Genomic DNA, 15,528 nt, shown 5'->3' on the forward strand with positions numbered 1-15,528 from the left:
CATCTGTACTCCAATGCAATAGTTTCCGCGTACAGGTGTCGCTTGCGACACCGAATAGCCCAAACAGAAAATGGCAGACAGGCAGCCCTCACACATTATTGGCATATTACGGTCTGAAGAAACTACACCACTGATCCAGAATGGTGATTTTACCAGGGAGTGCGAATGGCTATTGCAATTCTGGGAGGCACAATGGGTCCAGGACAGCAACCTCCGACATGGTGGATGAGAAGATCAGCCTGATAAAAAAGTAAGAAACTTAAGCAAAGAGGAGAAATACTTTCTGGTAAATGAAATCCATTTCCATGATCTATTTTGAGCACAGAAATTAAACCATATGACTGCCATTGGCACCAATGAGCAGCAAATATATAATAACTCTAGGTCAAATGTCTGATGACTGAGGGACAAACAGATTACATTATTCTTTCCCCCTCTCCAACCTGAGCACACCTGTGGGCGAGCATTACATCAGGGAGCCAGACTAATCACAAATAGCCTCTATTTTAGGATAGTACCCTGATCTTTAAATGATCCATTGGTGGCACATAAGGACAGAGTTACCGGTAGCATGCCCTAATTTGCATCATTGTGCATCTAGCGAAAGTCACTTCCAAACAAGTAATTTTTGTATTTGTATTTAACATTCAACAAGTCAAGTCTTCCTAGAATAAAAAGGTATCAAATAGTTACTCGGTGCATCAACCATGCCTCGTCCTTCTCAGATATGCGGCTTTATTCTTGGAGCCACACAATGTCAGGAGTCCTGTCATTCTGTGTTTAGGTACCTCTCCCACCTGAAGAGGGGGTTAAGGATTTGAAAGGGGACCCCTTGAGTCTAGGGACATTGATCAATCCACTGCACTTGAAACATGCCTGCGCTCTCTCCCAAGTACCCTCTGCCCCACTCCCAGAAACTCATCCTCAGTCCCAGTTCTCTTTTTCCTGTCAAACGTTCTCACACTCTGTGGTCATGTCTGCGGTCAGTCATGCAGAAACTAAAAAATAATGTTGTATGGCCCCTATATTTAGGCCATATCTCCAAGTGAAATGAGAGCCAACATGCTTTCCAAAATCACGTAGCAAATAGTTTATTAGGCCACAATACAGTCAAACATATTCTGTTCTTTCCTAGTTTACCAGAGATCCACTTTTGTCCTCCCTTTTAGGTTGTGTCAAGTAGGCACAGAGAAGTGTGTCCATGTAACAAAACCCTCACTAATGAACCAGGTCCTCAATTCAACCTTGGGATTCATGGTTTCATCTTCACAAAAAATATCTTGAGTTTTATTATCCCCCTCTTCCCACGTTTGCCCAGAAATGTCACTGAAAAACTGTTTTATAGTGATTATATGTCTGTAGGTGAAATAAAGGTAATGTAAATCGCCAGAATTTGTGTAGCGAAGAGTACGAAATAGACTGCAACAAGGTCAGACAAGTCTTGCGTTTCTCCATCTTAGTGACGATCTAAACAGATGAGTGAAAGGGGGCACGTGCAAAAGCGGGCGTAGGTTTTCAGATGTAGTTTTGTTCAGTTTGAATTGCTGAATAGTACTTGCTGTTGGTCTTGTGTGTACACTTTTTGGCTCTTAACGTACATGCCCGAAATACACAGTGTGCGTGTTTGTACTTGTAAGTTGACGTTAGTTTGGAGGGACGTGCATCATGAAGATGCTAGCAAGTGTAAATGTTGTGAGTGAATAATTGTTTGGGTGTTCCCTTAGGTGCAATTTTCCCTCCATGTATGGACCCGCCAAACTTTTTGCTTTTATTCGGCTTAAGTAACCAGACTTACAGTGGAGCACACCCTTCAGCTGCGCTCCTCTGGGCTTTTGCTCATTTGTTATGGGGAAACTGACACGTCCTTCAGGCTGTCGGTACTGGGAAACTGTTTCTCTTAGGCTTCAACTATGTTACCATTTTTAGGTACCTTTTTAAGATCTATGTACCAAGTACCTTACAGTACCACACATTTGTTTTATGGCCCTAGCCACCCTCTAAGGATTGTTTGGTGTTCGTACAAGTGTGCCTAGGATTAACTGGTGGCAGCAGTTTCCTTTTTAAGTATTTTTACTTTGTTTTCATGGACAATACCGCGTTTGGCCCAAGACTGTAGCCAGTGCTGAACATGGCCGTGCCACAAAGTCTTTTGTTCTTTCCTTTGGCTATTTTGTCCCTTTGCCTTTACCCAGGTCGAGAGACCCAGGTATTCCTTATTTGGGCATGCAGCCTCCCGCAAAATCTGCATCTTACGCGGGCACCTGCATGTCACAAAGAGGGTTGGAACTGTCTGGTCTCAATCCACACTACTGGTGCCAGTATGTCTGGTATGCCTGAATGACTGGAACCACGATTGGGCCACGCCTGGCGTGCATGCAAGCGAGCAGGTCTTCCATTGGTTATCATAGATTTGCGCACAAAACGAATCTCGGCGAAGAGACGGGGCTCTGCATCCATTCCAGGTCGATCACCGGAAGTTCACACCGAACTACAGAAGGAGCCAAGTAGCCTGACGAAAGAGGAGACACGTGGAACCGCCGGTGACATGGTAGGAAGGTTTGGCACCCCAACCTTGCTGTTGTCCCGTCGGACCCCTGCTTTTGTGTCGTACCAAGATAGCCTGCAAGGGCCCTTCGAAACCTTTGGAGTAGTGGGACCAACTACTCTCAGCACCTCTTGCTTACGCTCCCAAAGAGCCTCTGCAGAAGTGTTCCTGGGCCATCCAGCGTACTGACAAGCTCAAACGCGTGATGTGATATAAAGGAGCGCCGCAGTCCAGAGTTGAGACTCAAGACTTTGGGCATCGCTTACTCGTGGTCCTGGACCCTCTGCTGCCAAAACTCATTGTCCTGGCTCCTCTGGGTCACGATTTATGAGAATGCGCCACGCCACGAGTACTTGCGGTCCTTGTGTCCCCCTGCTGCAAGTGCCTGCAGACCTGCCCACCCATGTCCTGATACTTGCTGCACCGGAACTATCCTCCTTTCTTCGAGAGCTGGGAAAAGTCTACTGTCCCGCCACGGATGATCGTCCCGTCCCACAGCCACTGAGTGATAGAGCGTCCTGTAACTGCAGGGGTGTAACCTACTAGCGAATTGGACTAAAGTTTGGCCCGGACCGTGTCGAGGGTCGGTGAGTACTTGCAGACCAGCTAGCTTGCTGCAGAAGTCGCCTTTCTGAGTGCATCCTTAAAACATGGAGGATCTACAACGCGTCAAAGGAAGCTGTGCTGGGCATGCTACTTTGTCCATTGACAATCTCGCTGGTTGCTGCCAGACCGTGCTGAACCACTGCAATCCATCTTATTCGTTCACTGAAGGCGGTCTGTTCCTCAGAGGTCTACATGTTTTCTTTGTTTGGGTGTCCTGCTGGAAGCAGTCGAACCGATTCCTAAGCACAGTGACCAACCGAAACTAAATAATGTGTCTGAAAGGGACTTCTGCAACCTAGATCCCTGGGCCTTCATCAGTAGTTCCTCGTCCGGCCCAAGCCCCAGAACCTCAGCAGTGGTCTCTGGAGAAATTGGAGTCAAGGGGTCAAGTTAACATACCCTTTTCTGTCCCCTTCTGTTCCCCATAGGGTTACATGTGGGTAACGTCCTGTCCCTAAAACACTCTTTCAAGAGTTTGGGCCGTGGAGGCCTGGTCATGGATCCCTTACTAGAACCATTCTAGGGTCTGGGATTGAGTGAATTTACTAACCTGAACCGTATCCAACTTGGACACTTAATCATAACCACTGCCATCACCAATCTAGATAAACCTACCTGTGAAGTATATACTTCAGAACTGGTTACTTTTGTGCACAAGGCCCTCAACATCTTTGTGTTGGACTGCAGAAGAGCTAGGGAAGCTTTTGCTAAGATCATTCAGAAGTCTCTTTTCTAATTCTAATGGATCCGAATAATTACTTGCGTTTCACTGGATATTGAATCAAATGCTTACCCTTTTTTCCCCCCCAAGAGAAAATGTATGCATCTGTTTTAGGGCTTGCTGTGACAATATTGGACTAGATGTTTTTACTACCTTAGACAGAAGTACAAATATAAACATTATTTATGAGGCCTTCATAATACTCACCAACTGGATTTATTGGTGTTGCTCTGCGTGCACTCCCTGTAGCCCTAAAGCACACTCGCACTCATCCTAAGACTAAGCCATGGTGCTCTGCTACCTTACCTTGATTGGGTTTCACTAACATCTCAGTGTCTTGTTCACAGTAATAGAGTGACCTCCAACATTCCTTCTGCCAGTGTTGATTTTGGAAATCCATCTTAACAAATTGGTGGGATAAGGTCTTTGCCACCCCATACCGATTTACTGGAGTGATCCCATAGTTCCTGAATGATCTATGTATAACTAATAGATCATCAGGAAGCTAGGAAAAATGCCTTACTGGCCTTACGGCTGGGAAATTATGTTGAGGTCTTGGGACCAGTGGGTGGTACAGGTGAAAGACCATATACAAGGTCTCAAACAAGGAAGACTACTTTAGCCAAACCTAAGGGGAAGCCTAAGGCCAAGGCAAAAACCACAGCTAAGGAGTCAACGGTTCCTTAAAAGGGGAAGAAGAGATCCTCCCCTTCCTTACTTACAAACTGAGGTAACAGACCAGACCCTTGAACCAGATGAAGAATGGTCTCAATACCCAATGATGATACAGAACTGCAAAGTTTACTTGTAGAACGAGGATCCGCTAGGGAAGAATTGTGCCAGAGAAAATGTCCATCTCTGGCAGGCCTTATGAGACTGGTCTGTCCCAAGTAGGAGGCTGAATTCCCCTGGTAAACAGAATCTGATGGGAAGGTGAGTTACTGTATAGTGAACCCATAAGAGTCCACAGGAGGAAACCGTAGGAGGTTGGTGATTCTACAGTATGTGGGATCCTTACTCCTGCAGTTGGCGCATAAAGCCCCCCCCCCCATTACAGGTAATCTTGGTGTCAAGTGGACTAAGGGGAGGTTATCCATGTATTTCCACTGGCCTAAGATGGGGGACCAGATAGAAAGTAATTACAGGAGTTGCACGACTGGTCAGTTGCCTGGCAAAAGTGGACCAAATGTTCATGATCCTCTGGTACAACTTCCTAGAATGGGTATACCATTTGAGAGGGTAGGGATTGACATGGTTGGTCCCCTTGATCTTCCAACAGCAGGTTTATCTCATGGTTGTTGATCATGTCACCAGATATTCTGATGCCATCCCACTCACAACAGTCAACTGCCAAATCAATTACTAGGAGCATTATTAGGCATCTTTAACTAGGGTTGACTTCCCTAAACGAGTTGTGTCTGACAGACGCACCAACTTTATGTCCAATTCTATGTTAATGTTAAAGGTTACTTGTACCGTGCACTATCACCACTGTAGTGGTCCCCTGGCAGATCTGAAAAAGGACGATGTGAAACAGGGAGGCTGTGGGAGCGGTTAGTAGCGTGCAGTGGGAATAGTAAAGTGAGATATGACGTTCTGTTGGCAGCTTCAGTTCGGTTTGCATCGTTCGCTGAGCTTGGGTGTGATTTTTGAGTCAGAGCAATTCCCATATGCTTTTGTGCATGGTTATGCGTTTTTTGTATGTTGTTGCAGTGTGGTGAAGTATGTGTGGTTTGCTGTGTAGTGATGTGGTCTGAGTTTCCGTAGGAGAAGAGTTTGCAGAAAAATGAGGTTTTAGTATTTGGTTAGCAGGTTTATTTTTTTCAGACCCCTTTCATTTGGTTTCTGTGGTCGGCATCTATGACCAACCTGTCTGCTTTGGTATTGTTTGGCATCCTAGTCGGCAGGTACGTTGCGGTGTGGTAATTATCTTATCTAGAGGTATGTGGACATGGGTCATGGAGGTGTCCCCCCCTACCCCCACATGCCTTGGGGTTAGAGATGGTTAGGTTAGGAAGGTTATGGGTCTCTTCCTTGACTCCAAGTGGGGGGTCCCTGCCTACTGTGGTATTCCTCTGTAAACTTGGTGGTGTGTGCGCATGAAAGGTCCAAAAGGTCCTCCCTATGCCCACCAGTTGGGGGTGGTTTGCCAATGGATTGTAGGTCCCTCCAAATAATTAACCCTTATTATTGCGTATGTTTTTTGGTAGGGAATTCCATGTTTTAGGAGCCAGTTGTGAGAAAGGTGCTCCTCCGACTGTTCTTTATCATATGGTTTTGGTTCTAGGCCAAGGTCATAGCTTGATCCATGTGGTCTTGCTGGATGGTAGATGGTTATTCTCTTCCTTAGGAACTCTGCTCCTCGGTCGTGACTTACTCCATGCGTTATGCACATTGTGTTGAACCTTTTTCGCTGATTTATCGGTAGCTAGTGTAGTATTTTCAGTGCTGGGCTAATGTGTTCTCTTCATGGTAGTTTGAGCAGGAGTCTGGCTTCAGTGCTTTGGATACGCTGAAGTTTCTTTAATAGGTGTTCTAGCATTCTGAGGTATAGGCTGTTGGCGTAGTCTACTCTGGACATGATAGTGCGATGATGGTGAGTGTTTTGTGGGTAAAACAGAGGAACGGTAGGATCCTTTTTACTGTGTGAAGGAGGAAGAAGCATTTCGTGATTATAGCATTTACTTGTGGCTCAAGTGGTAGTTTGTTGTCGCTCAGGACTCTTATTTTTTTTAAAACACTTTTTTATTGGCATTTTTGGTAAGGTTACATTTCAAGGCTGCGTTTAGTAAAGGTGTCCGTTAGCCAAGTGAGGTGTAAAAGAAACAGGTAACAACAAAGATTAACAACAAACATGCACAGTCTTTTTGTGAGGATGTCTTCGTTCAGCAGGTATTCTGGAGGAAAGGAGTGTGAAGGCAGGGTTCCGGGGCTTGCGAATGTTCGGGGTTCAGGTACTAGGTGGATCCGTGGTTGTTTAGTGTTAGGGTGGGCAGGCACCTCAGGGGGGCTTGTGGTCAGCAGAGAAGGGGATGTCGCGGAGGAGAGCCCTCCACGATTCGAGGGTGTTGTTTACGTCGGTTGTTCCAGTGGTGGCTCCATCTTGCCAGGCCCTGGTCTCGGCTGTGGTCCAACGCTCTAGTTCTCTAAGCCAGTGTTGGTATCTCGGGCCTGGCTTAGATTTCCAAGCCATAGCTATGGTTCTTTTGGCTAGGATGCAGGAGATGTCCATCAGCTTGACCACGTGTTTGATCTTGCTCAGTCTGGGGTAAGTTCCGAGGAGGCATTCCTGGGGGTCCCAGTTGTATCTGGTGATGCCAGCTTCCGTGCAGGTTTGCTTTATTTTGGACCAGAATTGCGACACCCTGTTACAAGACCAGAACATGTGCAGTAGGTCTGCTGGGATGGTGTCGCACCAAGGGCAGTTTGATGTTGTCTTATTGTTAAAGCTGGAGACTCTCTTCGGGGTCATGTATGTTCTGTAGAGAACGTTGAGTTGGATTTGTCGGAATCTGATGTTCCTGGAGACCTCACTGGGGTATAGTAGCACTCTCTCCCATTCAGTGTCCGTGAGCGTGACCCGGAGGTCAAGTTCCCATCTCTCTTTTAGTGCTGCGCTTTTAGGGTTGGGTCTGTCTATTAGTCGGCCGTAAAGGCGGGTTATTGGTTTCCAGCCGTCTGAGAGTTCATGCATCTCGTTAAGGAGGGGGTTGGGGTTGGGTTCTTCTGGCCATTCAGGCCATTTCGTCTTTGCAATCTGTCTGAGACGATGGTACCACAGGAATTGGCCTCTGCTTAGTTCCTCTGATTCTAGGATCGCTTCGAATTCTCTGAATTTGGCGTCTTCGTATATGTCGCCCCAGGTGTAAATCCCAGCGCTCTCCCATTTTCTTGACACTTTGAGGTCTGATATGGATTGGCATGCGTCCACAAGGATGGGGGTGTCGGGAGAGTACGGGTGAGTGATTTGATGGGTAGAGCAGGTTCTAGTCCAGATTTGTCTGCCCAGCTGCACAATCATAGGGACCCCTAGTTTTTGTTTAAGTGGGTTCCAGAGTAATTCCTTGGGAAACAGGTTGGAAGATGTTAGTCTTAGGAGACCTGATTCAGCGTTTGGGTCATCGTGGAGCCACCTTGTGACGTGGCTGAGTTGGGCTGCTAAGTAATACATGTGTAGGTCTGGGAGTTGTATCCCCCCTTCCTTGTGTCGCAGCGTGAGGATCTTCAGAGGTTGCTTGTGCCTAGCTGGGCCCCATAGGAAGTCTCTAATGAGCGAATCCAGTTTTTTAAAGAAGGGTATAGGGATGTAGTGGCAGACATTCGTGAAGTAGTAGAGGAATCTGGGTAGGATGATCATTTTCACAATCGCTGCCCTGCCCATCATGGCAAGTGGCAGCTTAGACCAGAACTTCATGGAGTTACGGAGTGCCTTTGTTGCTCTTTCAGTGTTGTGTTCGTGGGTAAGTTCTGGGGTATGTGTTATGTTGATTCCTAGGTAGCGGAACATCTTTGGTTGCCATTTTATCCCCACCTCCGGCAATTCTTCCATGCCTATCTTGTTGAGTCCGGCTAGTGGGAATGCGCAAGATTTAGATCTGCTAAATTTGATTCCTGAATAGTGGGCGTAGTTGTCCAGGACATCGAGTAGGACTTGTGCATTCACTTGTGGGTCCTGTAGGTATAAGAGAACATCGTCCGCATATAAGGAAATTATGAAGTGTTTGTTGCCTAGTTTTATGCCTGCATCAAAGAACGGTCTTCTGCAGTAGATGGCGATCGGCTCCAGTCCCAAAACCTACAACATGGGTGATAGCGGACAGCCCTGCCTAGTGCCTCTTTGTATCGCCCAGGCTTCCGATATTATTCGCCCGGTCTTCACTCTGGCACTGGGTGAACTATAAAGGACCCTGACCCATCTCACAAAGCCTTCTCCAAACCCAAACTCAATCAGCACCTCGATTAACCACTCCCAGAAGATGGAGTCGAAGGCTTTGACTGCATCGAGTGAGAGCACCGCCAGATCCTCAGGGCTTTCATGGGTTTCGGCTATGACGTGTTGTAGCCTCCTCAGATTGGCCGAGGTGTTGCGTCCCGGGATGAACCCATTCTGGTCCTCGTGTACAATAGACCCAATCACCCTCGCTAGCCTCTTAGCCAGAATGGTGGTTAAGATCTTGGCGTCGTAATTCAGCATCGCTAGCGGGCGGTAGGAGTCACAGCGTTCGGGTGGCTTGTTTGGTTTAAGCATAGGGATTATGATGGTTTCCTTCATGGTGCTGGGAAGAATTCCTTCTTCGTATGCTTCCGTGTAGACTCCCAATAGTATTGGAGTGATGATGTCTTCGTAGGTTTTGTAGAACTCTGGGGGGAGTCCATCGCTCCCCGGAGATTTGCTGGTGGCTAGAGATCTGATCGCATCCTTGATGTCGTCGGCAGTGATCTCAGTGTCGAGTGCTGCACGCTGATCTTCGGCTAGTTTAGGGAGTTCGATCTCTTCCAGGGTGGCTCTGATGTCTTCTCTGGGTATTTGCTTGTCGTGGGAGTAGAGCTCGGAGTAGAATTCTGCAAAAGTGGTGTTGATGTCAGGTTGTGATTTGTGTGAGACTCCACGTTCATCCTGGATCTCGGTGATGTAATGCCTCGGGTGTTCTCGATTGCACAACCATGCGAGTAGTCTGCCTGGTTTGTCGGCCTCTTTGTGTATCTTGGTAGTGTTGGTTGCAAAGTCGAATTTCGCCAGTCTGTCCCATGCCATTCGGCAGTCGTCTCGAAGTCCCCGCAGGGTCTCTTCCCCTTCAGTAGTGGTGTCCAGTTGGGACTCGAGGCGTGTTATTTCCGCTTCATGTTCTTCTAGTGTCTCTTTCAGGCGTCTCCGGATACCTCCCGCTCCAGAGATGGCTTCGCCCCGTGTTACCACTTTCATCGCCTCCCATAGCGTGCTCCAGCTCGATACAGAGCCTTTGTCATTGTCTATGTAATCTTCGAGTTTAATGCCAAGGTCTTCCTTGAACTCTTGATCAGTGAGTGCCATAGGGGACAGTCTCCATGTCGGAATCGGAGGCCTGGGGCCAGTCAATCTCCACTGCATGACCAGCGGGGAATGGTCAGATATCGATCTGCCTAGGTATGTGACGTCCTCTACCAGGGCAACTTGTTCCCTGTCGGTGAAGAGGTAGTCGATCCTTCTGTGAACCTTATGGGGGGCAGAATAGTATGAGTAGCTCCTTTCGTTTGGGTGTCGCGCTCTCCATATGTCCACCAGGTCTAGGTGTTCCAGAGCGTTGTTAAGGGCCGCGGTGGCGGCATTGCGTGATTGTAGTAGAGGCACCGACCTGTCCATCTCGCCATTACTGGTGCAGTTGAAGTCACCTCCCCAAATAAGGGTGCCCTCCCTGTGGTGGGCTATTTTGGGGCACAGCATTGCGATGTGCGATGGTATCCCGTGCTGCGGGAAGTAGGAGTTGACCAGGCAGATTTGCGGTGTTTTCAATGGTCCCCCAAAGTATCAGGTATCTGCCCTCTTTGTCTGCTTCCGACCCCTGTAGGCGAAACGGGACGTTCGGGTTCACCCAAGTGAAGACTCCCCGTGCGTACTTGGAGTATGCTGCTCCCTTTCCAGTGCCACCCCATCTCTCTGCTAGTTTGGAGGAGGATTCCGCCGTCAGGTGGGTTTCCTGGAGCATAGCTATAGAGACCTTCTGCCTGCGGAGATAGGAATGAATGCGATTTCTTCTCAGGTAGGAGTTCATCCTGCGCACATTCCACGTTAGTATCTTTAGTTGTGATGTCATTTGGGTGCGTGGGTGATCTTTTTTATCTCCTCCTCAGAGGGTCTGCCCAGAGGGTTTGGGTTCCTGATAGGGCGATTTAGCATTCGTCCCTCGTATTCGCCTAAGTTGGAGTGCTGTGTCGGCGTGTCCTGTTGTCTACTCGGGCGTGAAGATGTAGTGACTGTGCTTATAACATAACAGATAATGTAACTAACTTGTGCGCCTAGCGACTGCGTTCATTTCGCTGCGCTCAGGCGCTCTCGCACCGTCAGGACCCATCCGGGCGTCGGGTTCGAGTGGGGTCGGTCAGGCAACTGGCCTGTCCTGGTCTGTTCGCGGGGGCGAAGTCCTGAGTCTGGTGTGGGGCCAAGCGAGAGCCGCGTTAGTTTGGCGAACTGTAGTGTTGATTGCTTCCGCACTGCAGAGTGCATGTGTTTTTTTGCGGGGTCTTGCGTCGGCGGTTGAGCATGCGGTCCGGTGCTTAGTTTCAGTCGTTAGTCTTTGGGGTGAGTGTCAGCGCCTTGGGCTAAGTTGTTGTCCTCCATCCACATGTTGGCTGCCTCCGGGGTTTCCAGGAAAATCGAGCGGCCCTTGTAGATGACTTTTAGTCTAGAAGGATAGAGCAGCATATACTTTAAGTTTAGGTGTCGCAACCTGGCTTTGATTGGCACAAACGAGTTTCTCTCCCTTTGCACTTTTGGGGTGTAATCTGGGTAGACGGATATTTTTGTGTTGCCGCGTACGAGTGGGCCGGTCTCCCTGGAGTGTCTGAGGATGACTTCTCTGTCTTGGAAATTAAGTATTTTGGCTATAATTGGGCGAGGGTGGGAGCCCGGAGGGGGTTTCTTTTGGAGGGACCTGTGTGCCCTCTCAACAGCAAAGCCTTGCGTGAGTTTGCCTGCGCCCACCTCTTGTTGTAGTAGGGTCTCTATGTATGCAGTCGGGTTCGGGCCCTCGTCGCCTTCAGGGATTCCAAGTATCCTGATGTTGCCCCTTCTGGCACGTCCCTCGGCCTCCTCAGCCCTCGCCTCGAGAAAGGCCACCTTCCTTTCGAGGTCCGTCACCTTGGACCTCAGCTCCACAGTGGTTTCAGTGGTCTCTTTAATGGTCGTCTCAGAGGTGGCGACCCTATCCGTTAAATTCCTGGCATCCTGTCTCACAAGCTGAATGTCTGACCTGAATTCGTCGATTTTGGTATCAATGAAGGTGCTCAGGGATGCTATGGTCTCCAGCACTTGTGCTTGGTTCTCGGTGGGATCCGCATTTTTCGGTTTTGGAGGATCGGGGCTGGGGGGGCGTGGGTCGGCCGAGATTCTGGCCTTTGTGGAGACGTAACTGTCCATCGTAGGAGGTTTTGGTTTGCCTCTAGCAGACATGGCGGGCCTGAGGGCCGGGTGACGATGCCTTGATGGTGCGCTGCTCTCAAGTCTTGCGGGGGTGTTTCAATCCGCCAGGCAGGCAGTGTGGGGTGAGTTGATGGTGTTAGCGGTGGGAGGATGAGGGGGGGTTGGGCGCCGCTGGGCTCCGGGCTCAGGTCTCAGAGCGGCGGCGGGCGCTGGAGCCGCGGCGATGTCAAGCGGGGCCCCCCCTGTCTCCTCACCTCCTGGGCAGCAGTCTCCGCTGCCGGCGTGTCGACGGCGGTCTCGGCGGCAATCAGGATGTTCCCGCCCGGACAGCAGGAGCAGGTCCAGGAGCTCTCGTCCGCGGCTCACAGCGTCCTGTGTGTCGGAGGGGCCGCGGGTGCTGAGTGCGAGTCGGGGCTGTGTGGGATTATATTCCCCAGGGTCTCGGCCGCAGACGAATCGCACCTCCGTGTGCTGGAGTTCTCGGCCGCGGTCCGCTCGGTAGTGTTAAAGCAACGCAGGGGCCGCCATCTTGGGTGCAGGCTAGGGCGGAGAGGGGGAAGGTGCGTGGAGGGCAGAGTCAAGGTTTCCCGGCTCCGATTTTACTTGGGGTTGCTGTCGCTGCTCGGCGGCAGATTCCGCCGTATTTTGTCCGAGTTTGTGGCTCGGGGGCAGGCTGCAAGCGGTCCGACGAGGATCGTAACGCGGCGTCTCGGCCGGAGCTCGGCGCCTTAGCTTCCTACCACCATGAGCTCCAGGCCACGCCCCCCGCTCAGGACTCTTATGGGTTCACTATACAGTAACTCACCTTCCCATCAGATTCTGTTTACCAGGGGAATTCAGCCTCCTACTTGGAACAGACCAGTCTCATAAGGCCTGCCAGAGATGGACATTTTCTCTGGCACAATTCTTCCCTAGCGGATCCTTGTTCTACAAGTAAACTTTGCAGTTCTGTATCATCATTGGGTATTGAGACCATTCTTCATCTGGTTCAAGGGTCTGGTCTGTTACCTCAGTTTGTAAGTAAGGAAGGGGAGGATCTCTTCTTCCCCTTTTAAGGAACCGTTGACTCCTTAGCTGTGGTTTTTGCCTTGGCCTTAGGCTTCCCCTTAGGTTTGGCTAAAGTAGTCTTCCTTGTATATGGTCTTTCACCTGTACCACCCACTGGTCCCAAGACCTCAACATAATTTCCCAGCAGTAAGGCCAATAAGGCATTTTTCCTAGCTTCCTGATGATCTATTAGTTATACATAGATCATTCAGGAACTATGGGATCACTCCAGTAAATCGGTATGGAGTGGCAAAGAACTTATCCCACCAATTTGTTAAGATGGATTTCCAAAATCAACACTGGCAGAAGGAATGTTGGAGGTCACTCTATTACTGTCAACAGGAAGACACTGAGATGTTAGTGAAACCCAATCAAGGTAAGGTAGCAGAGCACCATGGCTTAGTCTTAGGATGAGTGCGAGTGTGCTTTAGGGCTACAGGGAGTGCACGCAGAGCAACACCAATAAATCCAGTTGGTGAGTATTATGAAGGCCTCATAAATAATGTTTATATTTGTACTTCTGTCTAAGGTAGTAAAAACATCTAGTCCAATATTGTCACAGCAAGCCCTAAAACAGATGCATACATTTTCTCTTGGGGAAAAAAGGGTAAGCATTTGATTCAATATCCAGTGAAACGCAAGTAATTATTCGGATCCATTAGAATTAGAAAAGAGACTTCTGAATGATCTTAGCAAAAGCTTCCCTAGCTCTTCTGCAGTCCAACACAAAGATGTTGAGGGCCTTGTGCACAAAAGTAACCAGTTCTGAAGTATATACTTCACAGGTAGGTTTATCTAGATTGGTGATGGCAGTGGTTATGATTAAGTGTCCAAGTTGGATACGGTTCAGGTTAGTAAATTCACTCAATCCCAGACCCTAGAATGGTTCTAGTAAGGGATCCATGACCAGGCCTCCACGGCCCAAACTCTTGAAAGAGTGTTTTAGGGACAGGACGTTACCCACATGTAACCCTATGGGGAACAGAAGGGGACAGAAAAGGGTATGTTAACTTGACCCCTTGACTCCAATTTCTCCAGAGACCACTGCTGAGGTTCTGGGGCTTGGGCCGGACGAGGAACTACTGATGAAGGCCCAGGGATCTAGGTTGCAGAAGTCCCTTTCAGACACATTATTTAGTTTCGGTTGGTCACTGTGCTTAGGAATCGGTTCGACTGCTTCCAGCAGGACACCCAAACAAAGAAAACATGTAGACCTCTGAGGAACAGACCGCCTTCAGTGAACGAATAAGATGGATTGCAGTGGTTCAGCACGGTTTGGCAGCAACCAGCGAGATTGTCAATGGACAAAGTAGCATGCCCAGCACAGCTTCCTTTGACGCGTTGTAGATCCTCCATGTTTTAAGGATGCACTCAGAAAGGCGACTTCTGCAGCAAGCTAGCTGGTCTGCAAGTACTGCCAGAATGTACGATTCCTACTTGTTCCCTTCTGATTCTGGGGTGGAGAGCCAAGTTTTTTGTCATTTTCAGAATTCCAGATTAACCCTTATTATTGCGTATGTTTTTTGGTAGGGAATTCCATGTTTTAGGAGCCAGTTGTGAGAAAGGTGCTCCTCCGACTGTTCTTTATCATATGGTTTTGGTTCTAGGCCAAGGTCATAGCTTGATCCATGTGGTCTTGCTGGATGGTAGATGGTTATTCTCTTCCTTAGGAACTCTGCTCCTCGGTCGTGACTTACTCCATGCGTTATGCACATTGTGTTGAACCTTTTTCGCTGATTTATCGGTAGCTAGTGTAGTATTTTCAGTGCTGGGCTAATGTGTTCTCTTCATGGTAGTTTGAGCAGGAGTCTGGCTTCAGTGCTTTGGATACGCTGAAGTTTCTTTAATAGGTGTTCTAGCATTCTGAGGTATAGGCTGTTGGCGTAGTCTACTCTGGACATGATAGTGCGATGATGGTGAGTGTTTTGTGGGTAAAGCAGAGGAACGGTAGGATCCTTTTTACTGTGTGAAGGAGGAAGAAGCATTTCGTGATTATAGCATTTACTTGTGGCTCAAGTGGTAGTTTGTTGTCGCTCAGGACTCTGAGGTTCTTTACTGTTGTTGATGTGTCAGTGCTGTTCATAGTTCTGTTGTCCATGTGATGTAGTGGCTATAACCATTATTTCTGTTTTGCCAGGGTGGATGTTTGTGTTCATCCAGCCATAGAGTTCTTGTAGGCATTCTTGCAGGTTTGGTGTTTTCTTAGCGTGTGTTTTGTACTTGGAGATGATGTGTGTGTCATCAGCGTAGTAGTAGCATGTGAGGCCATGTCTTTTATTGAGCTTGATTAGTGGAGTGTATAAGATAAGGCAGGGAACCCTCTTTTTTTCAAGGGGGCTTGACTCCAGAGGGTAAGGCAACAATTAGGAAAGAAATCGGAGTCAACAGCTACCCTAGTCATTGACGCTTTCAGTAGGAAAAAGGTCACAGTGGAGCTAACTTAGCACATATCAGTTAGCTCATAACATAAACACCACAAGATAAGGATATCTT

At 48.5% G+C, this 15,528-nt stretch overlaps 1 protein-coding gene across 2 annotated transcripts in view; it reads right to left on the minus strand.

The window, feature by feature from the left end:
- CUEDC2 (CUE domain containing 2) overlaps positions 1-15,528 on the minus strand; it is a 226,417-nt gene that overhangs the window by 153,863 nt on the left and 57,026 nt on the right. The window lies entirely within an intron of this gene.

Source organism: Ambystoma mexicanum, chromosome 8 (genome assembly GCF_040938575.1).
Source record: "Ambystoma mexicanum isolate Mex_15411 chromosome 8, UKY_AmexF1_1, whole genome shotgun sequence".
Taxonomy (NCBI): domain Eukaryota; kingdom Metazoa; phylum Chordata; class Amphibia; order Caudata; family Ambystomatidae; genus Ambystoma; species Ambystoma mexicanum.